This window comes from Crocodylus siamensis, chromosome 7 (assembly GCF_052110815.1).
Source record: "Crocodylus siamensis isolate JL-2025a chromosome 7, ASM5211081v1, whole genome shotgun sequence".
In the NCBI taxonomy this organism is placed as follows: domain Eukaryota; kingdom Metazoa; phylum Chordata; order Crocodylia; family Crocodylidae; genus Crocodylus; species Crocodylus siamensis.
Window position 1 is genome coordinate 49135703 of NC_143401.1, and position 20912 is coordinate 49156614.

Here is a 20912-nt window from a genome sequence, read left to right on the forward strand (position 1 = left end):
AAGCATTTAAAGCAACAATAAATCTACACCATTCAGGTAATTTTACGACATTGCTTGCACTTTATCTCTGCTTGCAACTGCCTGAACAATAACAGGCTCATTAATATTTTCATTATTTATTTGAACTCTATTGAAGACCCAGTCTCAAGTGTGCCTGCACATACACATAACAAAAAGACTTCCCTTTCCCTACTCAGCTGGAAATCTAAGCTCTGATCTTGCTGCTCTGCATGTAGGTGGCACCCAAATAATGTCTGAGGGATTCTGCTTGGGTGCATGCATCCACCCCTGTGCTAGCAGCTGCAACATCAAGGGGAGAGTCAAAGTAACCTGAGGGAGAACAGGTGAATGCAACAAATGAGTGAAGTTGAAGACAGTAGTGAGATAATTAAAATTACTTTAATAAGAGGATGTTGCATGCCATCCTTTTAACTGTTGTAATAAAAAAAAGGTGATTTTTTCTCTCTCCTCCTTTTTGCTCCTCTACAAAGCTGCCAGTAGGACAGCAAGTATCTCCTGTACCACTTGTGATGAAGTGTATGTGCATATAAGGACCTTAAGGCAAATACTTTTAACTGATGGAGAGACATTTTCTCTTTCAGACCCATTCAGGATCTAAGCTCTGTTATATACATTTAGCAACCTAGGAAAATAATCCTCTTCCCAGAGTGCTGGGTGTGTTATGGCAGGTAAGACAAGACTTTACAGGCAAAAGGACATGAAAAATACTGTCATACTGTTGGAGGATTTTGAATAAAGCTCTGAGAATTTCCTAAAATAGTTTTTCTAAAAAACATGAACTAAACAAAATGTTTGTTTGTACATTATGGTACAAATTGGTATTAGCACTTGCTTGGTATGGCCTACATAACCAATGTTTCTGATGCTTCTAGGAAGAAACATAGACATCTAAAACTCAAGTTAATGAACTCTTTCTAATCCATGCCACCCTCTCTGTAACACTTTGCTCCTGGATTTTTATTTTTCTCACCTTAATTAACATGATAGAGCTCTACCTCTAATTGCAAATACCCATGCATATGTTTAATTCTATGCTGTGGCCAGAGGCTGATTACATGCTTAAATGTTTGCAGGATTGGCACCTTAATTTGTCTATTAGTTTTCAAGCACTTTGACTCCTCCTACCCCAAAATGCGTTAATTGAACAGTTCAGTTAATAAATAACAGCAGCGCAGAGCGGGATTAATGATAAAAAGTGAGAGAGACTTTCAACTGAGATATAAAAGATGATGTACAGCTGATGAGACATATGATGAGGTGCATAAAAGTTGTTTCAGGCATTAAGAACAGCAGAGCGAAGGCCAGATTAGCAGGTCATAAGATCTTTGGAACACTTATGCTTTGGAACATCAAGGAAAGTGCTGAGTGACATAGGGGGAGGGGAGAAATAGAAAGAAGGGGATGTGGATATGAAAGTTGAAATAAAGTGGATAAATACTTGGAGAAAGAAAACCTGAGGAATTTTCAGGAAATAATTTTGAAATATCAGCCATTCAGTGAAGCATGATGTGTTCTGTTCCCCAAGTAAAGAGGTCATTGCCAGAGATAGAAAGGTTCCTAGCCTCAACTATTTTTACTTGGTACAGAAAGAAGAGTAAACTCCATCAGGTGTAAGGAAGCCTCTCCTCTTCTTTATCTTTCCCTCTACTTTTCGTATAGCTATGGTATTAGAATGTAAGCTCTTCTTGTAACCTCTGTTTTTCCTATTGGAAGCTTTACAGTGCAGTTGACATCACTTGTGGCATCATGTATAAATGGTGCTGTACACAAATATTTAACACTTTGGATTTTATTGTATCATGTTGGCATTCAGATACCCAAATATCACCTCCATTCAACATTATCTCAAATATCAGCTCTATGATTCAGTGTAAGGGATAAATTGCCATGGAATCCAGGCCTATGATGATTGTTTCTGGTAAGAAACTTTGAGTGTGTTTATCCTGATACTTAGAGCTGACCTTGAGGTAATCATCAATCAGCCCATGGTACATGAGCTGCTCTTCCACCATCTGTTTTACCTTGAAACTGATACCAAATCCTTTTGCACAGTTTATTTGAGCACAACATTATATTGCATTCCAGGTTCTTCTATGGAGTCTTTCTAGGAACTCATCTGTGAAATACTTATTTCACTTTCTGGGCATGGCATGGCTGTACTTCTTGTAGAAAGGTGCTGAGATGCAGAAGGAAGACAGGAATAGAGAATTATGGGATTGCTGCTGGTCGACTTTTGTGCTCAGTGTGCAGATAAGTCCCAACAACACTGCAAGGAAGGGTGAGCTATGAAGCAAGTGCCAACAGGGTCCACCTCCTACTTGGAAGCTTATTAGAGCTTTCAGGCTCAGTGTGGACAGATGCTGGGAGTTGAGTGAAATGATTTATGCCTTAGATGATTGTCAGGAATGAGCTTGAGGATTATCTCATTGTCTACTTGGGCTATCAGTGTATTCATAGCTTTGGTTGAGGCTCCACTGTGAGTGTTTTCCTTACTCTAATTAAGATGGATTTGGAGTTTGCTTTTGTAAAGCCAAGCTAGGTCAGACAATGTGACCGAAAGACTTGTCAGCTGAACTTGTAACAGTAGAGGACTTCAATTTCAACTTGTCAGCTTTTCATTACTTTTTATGTCACAAAAATTGATCGTACACATTTCAAAATCTCCCACATTTCTGACCTGAATATAATGAGTTCCAACTTGCCATATTACTTGCTTTATTGCTGCCAGAGGACAAAGTCTGCCTTTAACTTCCTATAAAAGAATAAAAACAAATGAAGAGAATAAGATGTACATTTGTGTGGAATGGGAGGAAGAGAATTATGTCATGTGACAATGACAAACAATCACAGAAAAAATTGTCATATTCTTTACTAGAGTTATATTTTCCCTTAGTTTGTTAAAATTTTTATATGGAGTGGAAGGTATTATCCCTAAATGTATTTGGCCTGTCCTGGTTCACTATAGAACTAAGCTCTGCAAGAGCCTTTGTCAACTTTTCATACTGTAGAAACAGCCCTTGAATAAGGATTTATATTTAATACCATATATAATAGTGCCATTGTGAGGAGGGTCACGTCCAGAGACAGATAAAGGGTGGTGTGGTGATACGGTTGCATCCTTCTTCACTGCTGGATCACTGTCAAGAGCTGCAGTCTTGGCTGTCAGATAATGTGCAGTGAGCTCTCTATGGACAGCACACCCCCTTCCTCACTTTTCTGGATCTGCTACTGCTAATGTCTAACTCTCCCCATAGCATTGCCCCCTACATTGCCTATTTTCTTGTTGGCTTCTTTTATGTCATTTATGAAAATGAGAGAATCCTTAATGGCACTAGGTAGCCTGGTATACAATGAAAATTACAAATATCAGATTGTTTGTTAAATGGCCACAAAAGATGGACATCAGAATAAGGGATCTACCTCAGTTGTGTTTGTCTCATTGGTACAATACGTTCTTATAAGCAAACTAGAGATGCATCAGCTTAAGGTGGGTTGCCTCAGTATGTGTCTCTGCCTTGATCCAGGCCATCTGCAAGTGGTAAAGTGACACAATGGCCTTATGCAGACTCTGCACCTGAGTGGAATTCAACAGAGCTTCGTTGACAAGCATGCATCAACACTGTCTTCTCTTTTCCATTTTGATGTGGAAATTGTTTGCCCTTGGGCAGTTCTGTCAATATCTTTAAAAACACATGAAAACTGTCTTTTGTCTTGAAGATGGACACTTCCACTCAGTTCTTCCACAAAGGTCAGTAGAGGACTAAAGGTTAAGGCTAGGAAGTAACTGAGATTTCTGAGCAAATATGTCAATCCTGCCCAGGTTTGGCACATTAAACTACTACTACTTCTTCTTTTTTAACATAAATCTTTAAGTCCACATTTATTCCTTTGTCTTTTGATCTGAAATTTGTCCTTCAAGTTTAGAGTTGCATTTTCTTTCACTATAAAACAGAACCATATCAGATTCCTATACATAACTTGAAATAGTTGTCTTGTGGGGTCAGGCCAACTCTCAGAATCTCAAAATTGTGCTGTTAGATTGGAGGGTATGACACAATTGTGCACATACACACACACACACACACACACAATCAATCAATTAGGCATATATGCACACATGTGCATACGTAACCCCAAGTAATCCCAGCTCCCCTCCAGTCTACTGTTCTAATCCTGGCCCCACCAACTTTCACTCTCCTATTTTCCCCTCTTTTATCAATCCCTCATCCATCTCCCTCCTTTCCCTTCTCCTGGAAATCTTTGACCCTCGACTTCCCCTCCCATAGTCACCAAGCACCCTAAGTAGCCCAAGTACCCCAAGCACACACATACCACACCACCCAAGTTAGGAACTCACCTGTGTGTATGTGTAGGTGTGTGGTATGTGTGTGTGAACCGGCTCACACACACACACATATTTCATTGTGTGCATGATATACAAATTAAGCAGACAAGTTTATTTGGGTGAATGTGATATCTTTTGTTAGACCAACTTAAACAGTCGGAGAACAATTTTTAAGCAAGCTTTCGGGTTCAAAAACCCTTCATCAGACTAAGGAAGTTTCAGCAGTTGGTGTGTGCTCTTCCTGGATGAAATGAAAAGTAAAAAAGCCAGAGGCTGGGATGGTATGCATACAAGACAGGTAGTCAGTGCAAATGAAGACTGGGGAGTCAATGGGCGAGAGACAGGCTGGGTGGGGGAGTAGAGAAGGGGTATGAATAGTGGAGAAGTACCTGGGAAGTCAGATGTCAGGTAGGTTATAATGTCTCATATCTATATTTAGTCCATGATTTTTAGTATCCAGGAGGTTGATGAAGTAGAGTGCATAGGTTCATCTCTGGGAAGTGTTTTGTAAGTTTCCTTTGAGGATCAGGACTGAGAGATTAGAGAGTGGTTTTCTTGTGAGAAATGTGTCTCTACAGGTGTAACCCAGACAGTACTCCAAGAGATACCCCCTCTCCAGCTGAAGGGATCAAAGCAGGTGCACAAGTGCTGTGGGAGGTGTAGGGACTCCTCTTCTATAGAACAGAGCCAGACCACTAATGGGGACCTAACCATATACCTTTTAATGAGAGAACAGTTGCGCCTTTTATATTTCACCAACCAGTATTGTTTGTTCTGCTGTTTGTGTTTTATATTTTGGTTAACCCTGTGTTTTGTCAACTGGATGAATGTGTCTATGATTTTAAGTGTCTAGCCTTTGTTGAATCCTGTCCCCTCAGGGCATTGTAGTGTCCCCTATACCCCCTGGTTTATACTGGTTATGTTCCCAGTTCATACAAGATGACAAGGAATATAGGGTCTGGGTACCTGGAGGAGGAGATAAATGCAATAGCTCCTTTCCACTGCTACAAGAATTTCTTCCTGTTAGCTCACTCTTCCTAAGTCACCCCAGCTGGAACTCAAACCTCAGATCTCCCACATGGTAGGCAGAAATTCTACCACACAGCCAGCAGTGCTAGTACTGCTCCAAGCTGCTAGGGGTCTTGGCCTTCCAGGAGCCCTGGCTTCACGTTGAGCTGCCTGGCCTCTTATTGGAGGAGCTGGAAGCAGAGCTGGGAACCTCTCAGGTCACTGCTCAGATCCTTGCTGGAGCTGGGGAGCCTCTCCTGCTGGCTGCAGCCTCTCATAGGCAATCCTGGAGCCCAGTAGGGAGCCTCTCCTGCCAGCCGCATGCCGCACTGCTGAGGGCCCCAGTGCTGCCTGCAGATCCCACTCCTTTAGGCTCTTCTGGGGCAACTGCTCCTGCTCTGCTGGCCCAGCTCTTTGCCAGCTCTTTGAAACGCCTTCCCTGTCCCTCGCTGGTGTCCCCTGAGTCAGCTGCGCTGCCCCTTTTATCCCCCTCCTGGTGACCCAAGGGGCCAATCAGGGGACATGGAGGGTGAGTCTCTGGGGTCTGATTGGTGAAGAAAGGGAATCCCAAGTCCTTCAATCATTTTTTACCCTTTCAAAACCCCTGGGCTAAGTCAGTAATAGGTAGCCTGTCACACAGGTAATTGGGTATTCCTGTCTCTGATAGATTTCCGGTGTGTGATCATTCTGGTGTGCAGTTGTTGTCTGGTCTCTCCTATGTATTTTCTATCTGGGCATTTGTTGCATGGGATGAGATAGGTTACATTTCTGGAGGTGCAGCTGTAAGATCCGGGAATGCTGATGGCTCTGTTGTGGGGTGTAGTAATTTTAGGGGTGGTGGAGATGTGTTGGCAGGTTTTGCATTTCTTGTCATGGCATGGTCTGGATCCATTCAGTGTGTTCTGGGCCTGAGGAAGTTTGCTTCTGGTAATGAGGTTAGTGAGGTTCGGTGCTTGTTTGAAGGCTAGGATGGGTGGCTCTGGGAAGATCTCTTTAAGAATAGGGTCTTTTTCTAGTATGGGTTGCAATTGTTTGAGGCTTTTCCGTACGGGTTCGAGGGTGGGGTGTTATATCATAACCAGCGATGTGCGATTTGTGGGGGTTTTTCTTCTGTACTGGAGTAGTTCTTCACATGGTATCCAGGTGGCTCTTTCAAACATGCAATCTGTCTCTCTGGAGGAGTGTCCTTGTTGGGTGAAAGCCGTTTTAAGATTGGTGAGGTGGCAAGCCCAGGTGTTCTCTTCAGTGCAAATTTGGTGGTATCTGAGGGCTTGGCTGTATATCACAGCTTTTTGATGTGTTTAGGGTGATTGCTGGTTCTGTGCAGATGTGTATGTTGGTCTGTGGGTTTCTTGTATAATGTGGTCTGTAATTTATCATTCTGGATATTGATCATCATGTCTAAAAAGGAAATCTTGGTGCTGGAGTATTCTAGAGAAAGTCAGATGGAGGGATGGTGATTGTTGAATTTCTGATGGAACTCAATCAGAGATTGCAGGTTTTCAGTCCAAATGATGAAGATGTCATTGATATATCTTAAGTATAGCAAGGGTTTGGTGGTTTGATGGTGCAGTTCTTGAGGAAGTTTTCTTTCAGGTGGCTCATAAAAAGGTTGGCATACTGTGGGGCCATTTTGGTGTCCATAGCTGTTCCCATCGTCTGGAGGAAGTGTTGGTTATTAAAAGTGAAAATGTTGTGTGTGGAGATGAAGTGTATAAGGTCAGTAATATATTTGGGTCTGTATTCTGAGTTGTAATCTTGTTTCTGTAGATATGTAAGGCAGGCTTGGATGCCATCCTGGTGTGGGATGTTGGTATATAGGCTGGTAATGTCCATGGTGACTAGGAGGGTGTTCCTGGGAAGGTGGTCTATGTTTTTAAGTTTCCATAGAAAGTCTGTAGTGTCTTGGACAAAACTTGCTCTGTGGATGATGAGTGGTGTTAGGATTGATTCAATGAAACCTGAGATTTCCTCAGTTAGGGTCCCATGGTTGGATATGATAGGTCTGCCGGGGTTCCCTTGTTTGTGGATTTTAGGGAGCATGTAAAAAGTCCCCAGGTTAGGTAGTGGGGGGATCGAGGTCTGTAGTTTTTCTTGTAGTCCTGTTGGAAATGATTTGATGGTATTATTGGGTTTCTTGGTGAAAAGGGGAGTAGGATCTTCTTGTAGTTCTTCGTAGTAGGTGGTGCCAGAGAGTTGTCTGTTGGCTTCCTTTATGTAGTCTTCATGGTTTAGGATGACTACGGCTCCTCCTTTATCTGCTGGTTTCATTACTATTTGGCGGTTAGATCTTAGAGCTTCTATGACCTTTTCCTCTAGTAGAGAGAGGTTGTTATGGTGGCATGTGTTGTTGATTATTTAATTGTTCATTCTTTCCCTAAAGCAGTCAATGTAGTGGTTGAGGTTAGGGTTTTGTCTAGTGTGCAGTGTCCAATCTGATTTTTTTGGGGTTGATCTTTTCCTGAGTGTTGTCAGAGGATGAACTGTTGTTGGGAGTGGATTCAGTTTGGTTGTGGAAATATTCCTTGAGGCGGAGGCGTCAATAGAATTCTTCTAGTTCTCCACATTGAAGTATTTTATTAGGGTATTTTTCTGGGCAGAAATTTAGGCCTTTAGAAAGGACAGATTTTTCAGTTCTGGTAAGTGTATATGTGGAGAGATTGATGGTATTTGAGGGTTGGTTGCTGTTTTCAGTTTCATCAAGTCTGAGGTTGAAATGTTGTAAGGTGTTGGTGTTGTTCCTCTGATGGTTGTTTTGTGGCTGGGGAGCTTGTTCTTGGAGTAATTTGTTCCATTTCTTCTTTTTATGTAGGATGAATGTTGTAGAAAGTTTTTGGAAGTCTCTTTGTATCCGTTGTATATTATCAGGGAATTGTATATACAAATTAGTAATCCATGTATATGGATTGGGTGTGCTAGTATTGACAACTAATTTTTGGTGTGTATAGTGTGTATGTGCTTAGACTGGTAATCTCAGATGTGTATATGCCTGAGCTGGTAGTGTGTGTGTATGCGCCTGTTGGGAGTGCACGCACCTAGTGGGTGTATGTGTCTGGCATGTGTATATGTGCCTAATTGATTTTTGTGTGTGTATATGTTCAATTGTGTCACACCCTCCCATCCAACAGTGCAAATCTGAGATCATGAGAGCTGGCCTGACCCCACAGGACAACAAAATAATTTACATAGAAATGTCTAGGTAAAGCTTACATAAAGCCGGCTTGGGGATCACATATGATAAACCAAATGCAGCAGCTCAGTACTAAAATATGAGTTTGTGTGTCTAAATAAAGGTTTTATATCTATAATTACTAAAGTCAATGACCTGATTAAGTTAATAGTTTTATTAAATGTTACTTTGCATAGACGGTTTTCTGGGGAGTATGGTGAAAATTAAAGATAATCTTGTAAGCTACCCATTTGACCTGTTGTAAAGGCAAATTAATATTAACAATCTATCTATTTTTCCAAGTAATTAAGCAATAATGATCAAAGCTCAATGATTTTCCTGGAGATTAATGAGGGCTTTGAAAATTGATGGTCTGAGATGAAAGCAAGGACCATTAAGCACAGGCAGTCACTAATATCCTAGAAAACTCACTGAGTTGAGTCATTATCCCTTTTATGTTAAGAGTATTTAAATAGTGCTTTTCCTTTCCCCCCCATTCATTAGAAAACAGATTGGTAAACAAACATGGTGAGAACTCCAAGGAGCTGAAATCCATTTTCATATAAAGCAACAAATATGAGGTGCCTGGAATGCTAGAAAGGGCTATATGCAGGGACCAAGTACTGATTGCACTGGTTTTCCCATCAAGGATACAACAATACTTTGTGCCTCTGTGTCTCCTGGGCCAGGTGCATTCTAGTCTCAAATCTTTAGTGCTCATTCTTATAGTACTACAGATCCCAGGATTTATAGCTAAGGCTTGGTCCTGTAGCCCTTTTGTCACATGAAAAGTCCCACTGATTTCACTGGCTGTCCTTGGAGGACTAAGGGACTTAAAAGCTCAAGTGTTAGCAAGATCATGTCCCTCGAGCTCACATTGTTTTCCTTCTAGTTGCTAATATTTCCTTGTTTTTGACTGAGGAGGCAGGAGAAAAACATCAAAGAAGTTTAAGTGTTGCCAGTGAACAACCAATGACATGTTCAGATCAGGTGGTGGACTAAAGTTTTCCAGCACTGAGGAAGCTTCAATGGGACTTACTAGCCATTTGACAAACTGCTCTGAAGACTTGGGGTGGGCCTGTATGGGTGAAGTTTACAGGTTACACTTGGAGTGTATCAAATTGAACATGCTGTGAGCAGTCAGTCACAGGTTAAGGGTTAATACCGTTTCTCATCTGCACAGGTCTGACTTGCCATTAGAGGGCCCATGAGCAGGAATGTGGCTAGGAGCTAGGACACCTGGGCTCCATCCTTGCTCTGAGCAGTTGGCAGGGGGGGAGAGAGGGGAAAGTCCTGAGTACTGACTATAAATGAGAATAATTCAAAAACAGCCAACAATGAACAGTAGGGAGCTTAGAGGGAGGGGGAGTGTCAATATACAATATTTAAGGGCTGATTTTCACTGAGGAATTCTGGCTTCTTTTCTACATAATATGTGCTCACATTGAGGGGTGTAAATGCTAGAGATTTGTTGTCATATAACTAGATAGAAGCCTATTTATTCAAGTTTTTGTAAATCTGTGACTCAGATTCTGTTTGAAGGTCAGAGGAGAGAGCAGGCTTGTGAAACTACCAGTTTTCCCTTAATGAAATGCTCATTGAAAAAAATGAATATTTTGTTGAAGTTTTAACAATGCAAAGGTTTGTAATTTTCTTTTTTTAATCATTATTTCAGCAAATTGTGCCTATTAGATATATATTCACCAGTCAAAATGCAGATTTTGGCAAACACTGAAAGCATAGCCAGAAGATGCATATTTTTATGTAAAAAACTGCATTTTCAAGAAAACAGATGGTCTGATCCTGCAGTGTGAGTAGTCACATGTCTAAATGTTCACAGAACATAATACCTATGTGCTAAATAAAGTATCTGATTATGTGCACATATTATATCTCTCTTTGATAGTTACGTCCTCCCGTTTTGAGTTGCTACAGGATTTTGCTTTGCAACTACTCTGAAACAAAAATGACATGTTCCAAATCAGCAAGGTAGAAAGCTACAATTACCCACTTTTGACAAACCTTTGCTCTGTTCTGTCATGCTTCTTACAGGAGTGAAGAGCTAAGCTGGATAGAGATAGACAGCTGGATAGGGAAATGTCTTTGTACTGCAGGCAGGAGCAAATAGCTTGGAGAAGTCTGTGTGGTTATAAAAGAAGCAAGTGCTTCATTGGTATGATCCCAAAAAGGACATAGATCACAACATTATTTCCTAGTAAAGGAAGACTTTCAGGATTAATTCATTATTTGCCTTCCCATGCACTAGGTATCACTAATATAATGAAGCTCAACAGAACCAAATAGGTTTGTTATAGCAGTGGCCATCAGAACGGAAGAATGGTACACATTAATTTTGCAAGATGTTATGGGAAAATAAGGTGCATAGTAGGAAAATGGGCGTATATTGTACAACTTCAGCTTTGGATCCCAAGGCATTGTTACCAGATTTGCCCATCACTTTGGGGTGTGCTCATTTATTAGGGATACATTTCTAGGGTCTTTGTAATTCTATCAATGTGCTGTTTGTGTTACTTGTGTTTCTATATGGAGCTGTATATCTCCCTTCTGCAAGTCCTCACCCCCAATGGAGCTATCTTGCAGGACTCAGTCTTAATGGGGCTGAGTTCCTCCAGCCACCAAATCAGTCAAGTACACACACACAGATTAATGTGACATGCCTGACCCGGCTGGGTTGATCAGCATTGATCAGGGGGACAGGCTGACACCCTCATATACCAGGAATCAGTTCATTAAGTAACAATAAAATGCAGTCAGATACAAGCACACAGGTAAACAGAATACCTCTGAATCCAGCTGGGTGTCTAGTTGACACCCTCATGGGCCAGCATTCAGTTTATTAGGGCACGTCTGAGCCAAACTGGGTCAATCAGCCTTTACAAGCTAATCCCCTTATGTGTTTCAAACTCAGCACGTCCTAATCTTTTGCCCTAACTGTCCTAGTAGTGGTAGTCTCTTGACGAGCAAACCCCACAGTATTTCTGGGCTTCACAGGGATCTTTAGCTTAGGTAAAAGAAATGCTGCTGCAGAGCAAGTGGGGAAGGAGAATTAGAGAAGGAAAAATACACCCAGTTATTACCAGTTTGACTATAAAAGTTATTTATTGCTGAGTATATGAAATGTATAATGGTATTAGTAATAATAGACAAGCAAAGGAAAACAAACACAAACAATTACAATACTACTCTGGTTTCACTAAGTATTTGGGGAAACTTAGCTCAAGCTTAACTAATACAATTCAGGTTCAGAAATCTATGCTTAGAGAGAAGAGAAAGAGAGAGAGCGAGAGCTGGGTCTCACCAGTCCAAGGCACTTGGATTCCAGTGCTGATGGGTAAAGTTCTTAGCACAATCCTTAAAGGGAGACAGTCTGTTTCTTCCAGCTTCTCAAGAACAACAGCGGATGGTATCAGAGAGATTTCTCTTGAAGCACAACTTTGCTGCTTTTATACCCTCAGTTCAGCTTCTTCAAAGCATTCTTTTAATTGTGTAAATGGTTGTCTTTTCTATTGACAACGGGTCATCTGGTTTGGAATATCTCAAGAAACTGATCAGTAACCAGGAAAAACATAAAGTTAAGGAGTAACCAGACACTTAGGAGCCAGCTTGAAATTCTTATGGATAGCAGATATACTGGATGGGATACTTCATTGTTTCTTCAGAAACAATAGATAGCTTGCAGTGTCAGGGTTTTGTATTTTTACTTGCTGTGAATAAGCCACAGTTTAGCATGACTTTTCCAGATCTTACTGTAGTCTTTTAACAGACTTAAGGGGATTATTGGAGTGTTCATAAACTTTGTGGGGAGGACTTCCACCAGTCATCCCAGGAAAAGTATGACAGCTTTTGTGGTCAGGGCTCCAATGGGCTGGACGCTGTGATGAACGCTGTACCATTGTTCAAATGTTGCCCATATCCTCTCTGACTCGGTCTCTTGTCTCAGCATTCCCTAACCCAGCAACCGTGTTTTAGTCAATCAAGTTTAAATAGGCCTCCCATTGTGGGACTGGGGAATGTACGGCCTGAGATGCCTATTAAACTTTACTTCTGCTTAGTTCTCGTTAGATGAGGTTTGTGTACGGGGGGGGGGGGGAGGAAAAGTCCTTTGTAAATCCAGATTAGAATTGGTCTGATAAATGCTGAGCTGGGTTTGTGTAAATGTGGGTTGATTAGTTGATTAGCATTTGGAGCACAGATTCCCCATCATGCAGCACTCCCCTGCTTCTCTGATCCCAGAATTCATTGAGGTCTTTGCTTTGGGCTTTCTGTTCTCCATCTCCCATATAGATGAATTGTCATCTGGTTCCATCTTGGATGCAAATGAGACCTAGGGCACTTGTTTCACTCTTGCCATCCTTATCTGGAGGGCTTTAGGTGCATCTCACATGCATCTTTATTGTCTTTTGTAATCAATTCTTGTTCAGGTAGAGGTGGGGAGGGGGAAAATTCCTTGCGAGTCAGACAGGCTACGTCCCATGCCAGGGTTCCCCAAGAACATGGAGCTGAGAGGTAACAGCATTTAACAAATACTGTAAATGTGAGTCAGCCTGTAACATTTGGGAACAGCAGCTTCTGAAATTGGCTATGCATTCTGTATTTGTTAGCTTACTAAGCAATAGCTTTCCATTGTAATGAGCTAATTTTACAGTTGTAGCTTTCTGAAAAGGAAAGATTGATTAGGGACCATCCATAAGCAGATCCAGTATTTCCCACAGTGGGGTGTGGCACACTGTTCCTCACACTATGCTGAGGTGGGAGTGAGGTATGGCCTGAGTCCCTGGGTTGGGGGGTGGGGAGCCCTGAGTTGCCAGATAGGAGCTGGAGAACAAAGTGGGGGAAGACTTGCACTCCCACTGACATCACTGTCACTGACCCCTCTGCTGGCTGATGTGGGGGAAGAGGGGAGGTGGCAAAAGGTGGCTACTTCCTGTAGCACTTATAGAAAGCCACATATATCATTGCCTCTTGTGTCTGATTCTTCACTACCTGGTGTCTTGTGTAGGATTCATTTACCCTAGTCTGTGTGGTGTGAATGCAAATCACTACTAAATCAGATTGCTCTGCTCTCTTAGAACACTGGGAGTGGCACCCATTTTGTTAGATGGATCCATTTATACATTCCTATCAGTGTTGATGTCTCCTACATAAAATTGATAGCAATAACAGAGTACTTAGTGGACTTGATGGATTCTGTGCTGCATCTCCTTTTGGGGGCGAGGAGGGCGAGGGGGGCAAAACCTTTGCTTCGTGTGCAGAGCAGAGGAAAAACAGGTCCTAGACCTGCTGGGCCTGAATGAAACAACTTTAATATGACAAAAAAGGGCAGGAAACCTGCCCTTTAACAGGGTGACAAACTTGAAAGGTTGATCAGTGAATACTGGCACATCCTCTCCTTTTGGATTTTATAGATTTCATAGACATTAGGGTTGGAAGGGACCTCGGGAGATCATCGAGTCCAGCCCCCTGCCCAAAGGGCAGGAAGTCAGCTGGGGTCATAGGATCCCAGCAAGAGAAGCATCCAATTTACTCTTGAAGGTGTTCAATGTAGGTGCTTGAACCACCTCCGCTGGCAGACTGTTCCAGACCTTGGGGGCTTGGACAGTAAAGAAATTCTTCCTTATGTCCAGCCTGAAACCGTCTTGCAGGAGTTTGTGACCGTTCGACCTCGTCATCCCTTGGGGCGCTCTGGTGAACAGACGTTCCCCCAGATCCTGGTGGTCACCCCGATAAACTTATAGGTGGCCATCAGATCACCCCTGAGCCTGTGCTTTTCCAGGATAAAGAGTCCCATGTCTCTCAGCCTGTCATCGTAAGATCTGTTTTCCTGACCTCTGATCATGCGCGTGGCTCTCCTCTGGACTCTCTCAAGCTTCTCCACATCCTTTTTGAATTGTGGAGCCCAAAACTGGACGCAGTACTCCAGCTGCGGCCTCACCAAGGCCGAGTACAAGGGGAGAATGACGTCCCGGGATTTGCTCGAGAAGCATCTATGGATGCACGCCAGCATTTTGGTCACTTTACTAGCCGCAGCATCGCATTGGAGGCTCATGTTCATCTTGTGGTCAATGATGACCCCCAAGTCTTTTTCTTCTGTAGTGCTAACCAACGTAGCACTGCCGAGCCTATAAGGGTGCTGCAGGTTTTTCCTCCCAAGGTGGAGAACCTTGCATGTTAAACACCATGAGGTTCTCATCTGCCCATTTGCTGAGCTTGTCCAGGTCAGCCTGGATCACCCGCCTATCTTCTGGCGTGGATGCTTTGCCCCAAAGTTTGGTGTCATTGGCGAACTTGGCCAGTCCACTCCTAACTCCAATGTCCACATCGTTAATGAAGATGTTGAACAGTATGGGTCCCAGGACAGAGCCTTGAGGGACCTCACTGGTTACAGGGCACCATGATGAGTGACTGCCATCAATCACAACCCTCTGGGTCGGACCACGAAGCCAATTTCCCAGCCAGCGGATAGTGGTGGAGCCAAGGCCACAACTGGCCAGTTTGGCCAAGAGGTGATCATGGGATACCAGATCAAAAGCTTTTTTGAAGTCAAGATATATGACATCAATCTCTTCTCCCTTGTCCAGGTGATAGGTCACCTGGTCATAGAAGGAAATGAGATTGGTCAAACAAGACCTACCCGCAACAAACCCGTGCTGGCTATCCCTTAGGATGTTAGCCTGGGCCAGTCCCTCAAGGATGGCCTCCTTAATAAACTTTTCTAAGATCTTCCCCAGGATAGAAGTCAGGCTAATGGGCCTGTAGTTAGCCGGATCCACTCTCCTCCTTTTCTTGAAGATCGGCACCACATTGGCCTTCTTCCAGTCTTCGGGCACTACACCAGAGCGCCAGGAGTTTTCAAAGATCCGTGCCAGGGGCTGGGCTATGACGCTCGCCAGCTCCTTGAGTACCCTGGGGTGCAGGTTGTCAGGGCCAGCTGACTTGAAGGTATCCAGCTTCTCAAGGTGTTCCTTCACGAGGTCAGCATTGATGGAGGGTAGGGGATTCCCCTCACCCAGATTTCCCTGTCCCATAGCAGGCATGGGCATCCTGTGTGACTGCTGAAAGACTGACGCAAAGTACCTATTTAATAGGTTGGCTTTTTCCTGGGCGTCAGTTGTCAGTTGCCCCATCTGGTTTAGCAGGGGTCCAACATTGCCCTTGCTTTTCCTCCAGCTCCCCACGTATTGAAAAAGGACTTTTTGTTGTCCTTGATGCCTGAAGCTAGTTGGAGTTCAGTTGCAGCCTTGGCTTCCTGGTTTGGTCCCTGCAGGACCGGACCAGCGCGGAGTAATCCTCCTTGGAGGTGAATCCCGTCCTCCATCCTTTGTAGGCTTTCCTTTTTAGCTGCAGGAGGTCCGCTAGGTCCCTGGAGAGCCAGGAGGGCTGCTGTGCCTTCTTGCTGCCTTTCCTCCGTGTTGGAATAGATTTAGCTTGTGCACTGAGGATCGCTTCCTTGAGAAGCAACCACTCTTCTGAGATTTAACTTTTCAAACCTCCAGTCTTCTACTTTTTAAATACAATTAGTTAGGCTGCTGTTATTCTTAGGCATGACTGTTAGGTCAAAAGCAACTTTGCATTTTTTTGACACTGGAGCTTTCTAAGTAACTGCTCCAGAGAACATTGTGCCACAGCAATACTTATCTTTGTTTTTCTTCACAGTAGCAACTGTCATCTCCACTTGCTCTCAGCCAGAACTGAAATTCCTGCTCTTCCTTTCAAGAACTGTAGCATATTCTTTTCTACATTATACTCAGGATAACAGGAAAAGCAATACAAGTGCCATTCCTCCTTCCCCCAGTAGTTTACTATTATTCCTGAATGACAGGGAGGCAAGGAAATTACATTTATATTTTTTTAGCTGTTGTTACATGGGCTAGGTGTAGTTAGAATATTTCGTATGTGCTTAGTTCATTGCTGAAAATGAATAACATATTAGATAAAAATGTGAATTAAATCCAGTTGAGATAATGTTGTAACTGTTGTGTTATTCATTCTATTATGCAAGGGTAAGGAGCATTTCATTTTGAAATTTTCTATTTTCTAGTGCAATTGGTGTTACATAATTGCTGTCTCAGTTATTCATTACATTGTGAAATTACAGAGACAAATGCGCTTTCCTTCTCATTTATTACAATACTATGAAATATAAAGACAAATTTACTCAATTACTTTACCCAAAATTGTGCTTCCCTGTTAGTTGTGGAGTTTTTTTCAGTGTTAAATTTTACTGAAAGAAGTTCTGCATAAAGTACTTAATTTTAAGTTACTGTAAAATTGTCTTTTTTTGCAAACAATGAATAGTAGCTAATCTGCTGTTGTTATGTGCTGCAGGTAAAAGTACTGCTAGCTTAAAGTAGTAGAATTGTGAAGACCAGCTTTATTAATCTGATCATGGTAATTTGAGTGACTACCAGGGCCCAGGACAACTAGAATGAGGTATTCACTGATATCTTAAAAGAAGCTATTTTTTAAGCATAAGAGGTCAAGGATTCCCCTGATTCAGCAGTTCATAGGGCTAGTTTGGGCAAGGAATGCCACTTCCATAGCTAAATTCACAGAAAGTAGGAATGTGACTAGTATCATGCCTGGTGGTCTTTTATTCCTTTGTCTGAATGACCAAGATCCCATTTACACTGGGTCATTTGTGGACAGCATTTTGATTGAGTACAAAGCTTCAGCTGACCTTGAACTACTTGGAGCCATGGGAAGTTGGCTTAATTGCTCCACCATCCTACCCCACAAGCACAGAATTGAAACATTAAGATTGTGAAGCAGAGAAGTTCTGCAATGTATGAGCATAAACCACAGATCCACATATTTGCCTACATTTGGATCTGTATTTAAAAATAATCTGTTTATGTATTTAATTTGATCAGAGTTTTATCTGCAGTCACTGCATACACTAAAGTGTTATAGTAAATTTAAGTGCAGTATGCCTGCAGTGTTAGGTCTATATTAATTGTATTATTAATTGTCTATATTAATTGCAAAAAGAGTGGTGTAATGGGTTATTTTTTTTGATGGCTCTTTTTTAAAGATATTTTTCATTCCATTGTTCTTTCAGGTGATTTTAGAGCTAATGGTGCATTTGTTGGTGGAAGGAGGGCAGGTTTTGGGGAGAATAGAAGACAAATCAGTTCAGTTCAGTTCAGCCCCCTTTCCTTTGTTTGTAGAATATAGTTGGGACTTTCTAAAAGATTTATCAAGGTTGCAAGTATTGCAGTTGCTATATCTATAATATAATTTTATAGAAACCAGTACTTTACAGAAATCAGTATCTTTAGCATAGTCTTTATTTGTTATATTTTTGTTTCTTCTGAAAAAAAAAAGAATAACTTCTTAAGAAAGTGGACAGTCAGTTTATAAGATGAGTGCAGTTTTGGCTGCTACTCAGTTTAAATTTGTCTTTATGGCAGAAATCGCACTGACTGCATTACAAAAATAATGTTTTTCTGGCTCTTGGGCTTTAGTAATAATGCCATTTTAACCCAGATTATCCTGTTTTGGAATAAACCCCACAGGAGAAGACTCTAGGAGGAAGAAAGCTGCTTTATAGAGTTTCTCCTCTGTCATTTTGGTCTGAGGAAGATATTTTCTTTCTTCCTGCTGCAGAAGAAGTAGGAAGGTCACTCTAGATCTGCTCCAGGTATTGGGGAGAGCTGGGCTGGGTTCATGAGGTAAGGGGGCTGTATTCCACACTGTTCCTCCAGCTCTGGCCAGACAAAGCAGCTGTCAGTTCTGTGCTGCTCCCTCTGCTGATGACAATCCTAGAACTGGGAAGTGGGGAGTTGGTTAAAAAGATGGGTGGTTTGGTAGCCTCCTTGGAGGATGCTGGAATGCCCCCATCTGCTGGCCAGGGCAGTTGCAGGAAGGCTCCAGCCCTCCTCCCCCCACCCCACAACTAGTCAGGGCAGGGGGAGGCTTCTAAATCACAGCACATTATGTAAATGCCTTAAAAACTGGCAGAAGGGTAAACCTCCTCATTGTAGTAGCTGTTGGTCAATTTCCACTGCTATGGTGAAAAGGGTAGGGGGCAGATAATTTCTTCTGGTCTGATCCTGGTTGTGATCATCTTACAGCTAAATACATGAGTTTGTTTACTTTTTTCCCTATGAATGTAATTGTACATGCTATAGCTGGTAGGCCTGTGTGAAGCGGCAAGTATTCACTTTGGATTTGGCTGATTCAGAGAGACAGTGATTCGATTCAGTGATTCAAATCACTGTCCTGATTCAATCAGGCCAAATCAGATCTAAAGATTCGGCCCTGCTTCGGAGATTTGGCCATAGACCAAACAGGCAGCAGTCCTCACTATGCTGGACACAGCTGGCTGCCTCCAGCTGATAAGTCTGTTGTGGTGGGCAGAGTGGGGAGGGAAGAGGTGTGGGGGGGGGCACAGATCAATGATTGCACAGTGAGGGAGGGATTGGAGCTAGGGCTGGGACAAGCTACCCAGCTGGGGCAGGGGGGCACGGGCAGAGCCATCCCTAGGGTGTGTGCCAACAGGGGTGGTGAGTAGCCAGATCCAGCAGAGCAGGGGGGTGGGGTAGTGAGTGGCCAGAGCTGACAGAGCAGGGTGGGGGGTGGCGAGCAGCCAGAGGAGTGGCCAGAGCTGGCAGCTGACGGTGGTGGCAGAGCTGGTGGTGCTGGGCAGTGGCACCATGTGCCAGTCATGGTGAAGCCTGTACAGGACTGTTTCAGGGTCCCCCAAAGCATGGGGCCAGAGGAGGTTTCCCCTATTTGCCCTCTGCTCAGAGATGGCCCTGGGCATGGGACTCAGGGAGAGGGGCTCCCGTCACTGTGCACCACCGGTCCAGGATGGCATGGGTGTGCGTGTGTCCCCAGATCGGCATGGGGCAGGTTGGGCTGAGCTGCACTCCAGATGGCCAGTAGAAGGTGCTTGGAGTGGGGGCCATGCCCTTCCGCCATTTTCCCAGCCTCCTCACACCTCCCGGACAAGCCACACTTCACCCCAGCTGGGTGAGCAGCGGCAGGGCATGTTGGTAGGCACATGCATCCCAATCAGGGAGGCGCTGGTGGCAAGGCCTATGGGGAATTTTAGGGTGGCTGCAGCCCTCCCATAGCCCCCACTCCACTGTGCTCTGTGGGGTGTGCAGAGCCAGAGCTGTGCTCTGGGCTGTGGCTGGGGCTAGCCACCCAGAGTACAGCTCTGGCTCCACCCCCCCGCAGTGGAGTGCAGCCCAGCACATAACCTGGCCCACCACGCTCCTTCCCTTCCCACTCCACCAAGCACAACACGCTTACCAGCTGGAGGCAGCTGTGTCCAGCATCCTTGAGGACTGCTGCCCGTTTAGTCTATGGCCAAATCTCTGAATTGGGCTGAATCTTTTCTGAATCAATTTGGAGGCTTCCAATTTGATTCAGAGCTTTGAATTAGTCTCCTGATTTGATCTGGATTTGGAGATTCAGCTGATGACTCGAGTCAAATCTCCTCCAAATCGAATCGGCTACCAAAGCTTTGCACAGCCCTAATAGCTGGCCATTAAAGCATCCAAAACTTTCTATAGCATCAGGATACTCTGTTTGCCCTTTTGACTGTCTGTGCATGTGAAATCTTTGGACTGCCAGACCATTGTGTGAAGAAATGACCACAACAATTGAAGGAACTCATTATTTGTGCTGTTGTAATGCCTATAAATCCCGTTAAATTCACTGCTGTACAGAGGACAGCCCCTGCCCCTAAAAGCCTAAGGATATAAGACAAAAGACACAGATTGAATACGACATATAGAGTAATGCAAATGAACAATGTAATGATATTGATTAGCATGACAGGTAACTCATCATAGCAAAGACCAGTTTTAAGGAAGATTATGAGAGAGTTTTTCAGATGTTTTCAAGTGTGAGAGAAAAAAGTCTTGGAAATAAAGCATGGACATTTAAAAAGTATAAGAGAGATGGAGGTTAGTATCACAGGCCAATTGGCAGTGGGAATTGGCATCTTAATAATAAATGAGAAGTGATTGGTAGGAAAGAGAGGTCATGAAGGACCTTGACAGTAAAAACAAGCAGTTTGCATTTGATGTAATAGGGATAGGGGAGCCAGTGGAGAGATGCAAAGAAAGGGATGATATGGTCAACATGACAGGCTGGCAAAATGATCCTGCAGCAATACTTTGGATGGATGAGGTTGCTTTTCTCAACTCTGGAGAAAGGAATGTTGGAGAAATTAAGATGTAAGATGATAAAAACCCAGATGAGAATTATTTGTGTGGATGGATAGATTAAATCATAGCTTGGAGATGATATGAATAAAAAAATCTGAAAAATTTGGACATAGCCTGGATGTGAGGACCAAAAGGGATATTGATTTGAAGATAACACCCAGGTTAT

At 43.1% G+C, this 20912-nt stretch overlaps 1 pseudogene; it reads right to left on the minus strand.

The window, feature by feature from the left end:
- Positions 1-2765: 2765 nt before the first annotated feature.
- Positions 2766-7744, minus strand: LOC149859775 (uncharacterized; annotated as a pseudogene).
- Between the last annotated feature and the right edge of the window lie 13168 nt (positions 7745-20912).